The sequence below is a fragment of the Bemisia tabaci genome, chromosome 3 (assembly GCF_918797505.1).
Source record: "Bemisia tabaci chromosome 3, PGI_BMITA_v3".
Classification (NCBI taxonomy): Eukaryota; Metazoa; Arthropoda; class Insecta; order Hemiptera; family Aleyrodidae; genus Bemisia; species Bemisia tabaci.
The window spans coordinates 36,706,767-36,710,579 of record NC_092795.1 but is presented as its reverse complement, the minus strand read 5'-3'; positions in this window follow the sequence as shown (position 1 = coordinate 36,710,579).

The following is a 3,813-nucleotide window of genomic DNA, read 5'->3' as shown; positions in this document are numbered from 1 at the left end:
TTTTTTTTTTTTTTTTTTTTTTTTTTAAGAACTACAACGTGTTTTCCTTCGACACAAAAAGCCAAGTTTGGTTTATATACACTGGGAGAGTGCACACCTACACATTTTGATATGCACCATGTAATTAAAATTTAAATACAAGGCTGCATGTGAATTGAAAAAATGAATTGACCAAAAAAAGTTGTTCCATAACGTGTAAAAGTGTTCAAAGTGTGTCCATAGTATTGCATGATAACTAAACAATCCTAACAAAGCAGAAAATTATTATTTCGTAAATTTTCAATTTTTTCGATAGTTCTTGACGTCCGTGCCAAAGTGTCTTACTCGTGATTCAGTCAATGGAAACGATCTGGTGCCAGGCTGTTACCTACACTTCTGTTCACGCATAGGCTCATGATGTTAGCATATTTATACGTTATACATCTGATGCAGGTTCATGGTGCTTGTCTCGCAACAAAAAAGGATTCACTTTCACTGAAGCATGGACCCTGCAAAAACCTAATGGTTACAACGGATTTTGAAAGTCCCATCAGCGAATGATTGAAATCTTGCGAGAAAATACCTGTGAGGTAATTTTTTATTATTTTTCCTACCTCCGAGTCCGTATATCGATGGCCAAAGCTCGAAATCGCGTATCTTAATTATTGTAATTTTCCGTCACATTTCTAAGGCGCAATGATACAACTATTTGAACGCTCCGGAATGCGTGAGGTATCACGCCGCATTTGAAGGCGTTTTCAAATCAGCCAAGTTCCGATACCCGGATTATCGTTTTGCATAGTTCATATTCTTTTGTTTTACTCCGTACCACTTGTTTATTTTTAATCCTCGTATAAAAACCACCCTTTTGCTAAATACAATTCTAGCTGAAGCGCACTTAAGCTATGCATTCATGACTGCAAAAATGTTAACGGATATCGAAAAGCCCAGCGTGCATGAATGCTATTTCAATTGTAATCTTCCGTCCCATCCTTACGGCGCAATGATACAACTATTTGAACTATTTGAATTTAAAAAAGCGGTTTATAGGCCATTATTACGCCCAACAGTCATTTAGGTGGCAATATGAAGTATAAATAATCTTAATGACGCATGATTAACGCAAAATGAAAGAATATCGATAGTGAGTAAAGAAAGGGGTAACTAGCACCTTATAGGCCCTTAAGTTTATAGGCCCGTATAACGCCCAACAGTCATTTTGGTGGCAATATGCGAAGTATGCATTTTTGGAGGAATGGATAGTTTGAGAGGTCAATAAAGTATTTCAATAGCACGTTTTTCTAAAATAAAAACAAATCTTTATAAAATGAGATCAAAAAATCGAGCCATCACTATCGCCGCGCCGCACCGATGCCCGCGAACCGAGAATGATAAGGCCGCGCGTATAGGTCGTTCTTGCACCTATCGATCCAGAGGCCTGACTTAACTCGGAAAAAAAAGGTTTTTCGACCTCGAGCCGTTACCTATCTATATTCTATCGCTACCACAGCATAGTTCAGGGTACGCAGAGTCCGAAAAGCAGATGGGCGTAAGAACGACCTATACGCCTATAGGCTGTTCTTGGTGCGGTGTCCTCAATTGCTGTGAGAAAATGTTACAGGAGTTTAAATCACTACACAAGTTTTTGAGTACGTAAAATTTAAAAATTTACGAAAATTTAAAAACTTTTAAAAGAAACTTTAAAATCACTCACTTGCATAAACTTTTCAATTTTTGGAGCGGACGCGTTTCGGAAGTATCCGTGACCTCCTAGTCGCGCCGAGGATGGAGGTCAAGGATACCTCCAAAACGCGTCCGCTACAAAAATTGAAAAGTTTATGCAAGTGAGTGATTTTAAAGTTAGTTTTAAAAGTTTTTAAATTTTCGTAAATTCTTAAAATTTTTAAATTTTATATACTTAATTGCTGTGTTTAAAAATTTCCACCCCTGCTTTATTTTTTAGAGAAACAATCTAACTTAAGAGCTTCAAATTTTTACAGAATATTCTACTTATGGAGAGAAAAAAATTCCGGAAGTTTTCAAGAAATTCCGCTGACTAGTTTCCCGAAGAAATAATAAAATATGACAGAGAGTCTGCGACGTCGCAAACGGAGAAATGTGGTTTCGCAATTTGGTCATCGATATGTTCATCTGGATATCATGATTTAAAATTTATGGCTGTACCCGTATAGCTTTAAGAACATTGTATTCTCTCTCCTCTCCCCCTTTCCATATGCGGAGATCATTACTTCTTTCAAAGATTTTGCACTTACACTTTCAGTGCACATGATAGCTGCATTCGCAGTTGGAGCGTAAGTTTTTCTTTTTTTTTGCATTCTTAAAATATACTTATCCTGGAAATAACTAGCTGTTCGCGGCGCGCTGCGCGTGCCCTTACAGCTGGGCAGAGCCAGGCCACGCAGCACCCCCATTCAAAGTCGTGTTTTGTTCGAAACAACAAAATGTTTCTGTTTTTTCTTGTTTCTTTTTACGCGATTCTGAACAAACAATGAGAGAGCAACTTCCAATTTTAGGTTAGAAATCAGCGTTGCTCTCTTGAACAACATAAAAGCGACCTGCTCTGAGCACGTTGCAGTTGTTGTGCAACAATGTTGCTGTATAGGGGTTCCCAAATTTTGCGCACGAAAATAAGCCCCGCCCCCACAACACAAAACAACTTTGAACAAAATGCGATTGTTGCTCGTTTTTACAACATGTTGCGAGTGTTGCCTCCGAACAAAATACGACTCAACTTCCACCGGCGCACAGTGGATCGAGTCGGGCAAAATCTGGAAACTTCAAAAGCTTATATTTGCGAAAAATATGAGACAAAAAATTTTAAGAGTGAAATTTCCTTTTTGAAACACCCCTTGATATTGAATTTGTGACGTAATAAACATCAAACTTTGAAATAGCCAAACATTTCGTGTCCGACTTCTTCTATTAGCTCGTGCCACTGTGCGACGCGGCGTCAGCTTTCCTAAAATTCCGTACCTTAAATTTTGATAATGTTGAATTGCACGAAAGATCACCGATACGGCAAAATGCAGGAATCACCCCCAGAGACTTTAACGCAGTGTAGGAAAGTGTGCGTACCGACAAATGCGAGTTGCTTGACATATTTATAGTACAGAGACGTATATCGTCGGTGAAACTACCAGACCATCTATCTCGTTTGCGGTGTTTAAAAATCTCCGCTCCCATTTTATTTTTTTGAAAGAGAACTAATCAATATCCATTCTTGAAATTTTCAGAGAGTTTTCTTCGAACAGAAAAGCAAAATCACCGAAAATTTCAAGGATTGACTTTGAATAGTTTTCCATTATTTGAAAAACAAAGTATGACAGGAAGTCTGCAACGTCACAAACCGAGATACGTGGTCTAGTAGTTTCACCGTCGATATAATGTGAAGACCTTATTATTTAAAATTTTACTCATGCTGAACCATGATATTTTTGGAGCCTTAGTGGCACACATTTTTAATGTTCTTTGTCGGTGATTTCGATCGACGAAAAATAACATTTGCGATGAGTGCGACTCGTTTTAGTATAGCTGCATATGTGGCAAAGCTGCGGAGAGGAAGGGGGAAGTGACCCTCTTTGCTATCACAGGAGAATACTTTAACGCGATCCAGCTTTTTCAACGGCTAGATCTGGATGCAACTATTCGTGTTCTCCGGATGTCCGTATTGCATACACAAAAAATTACGGGCGTTTTCGCTTTCTTAGGTACAGCACTACAACGTATAGCTGCGGTTGTTAGTTCTCAAGAGTTTTCCACTTTCCTGTTACAATCGTGTTCACCATGAAATCCTCGACATTCGAATGCGCCGTG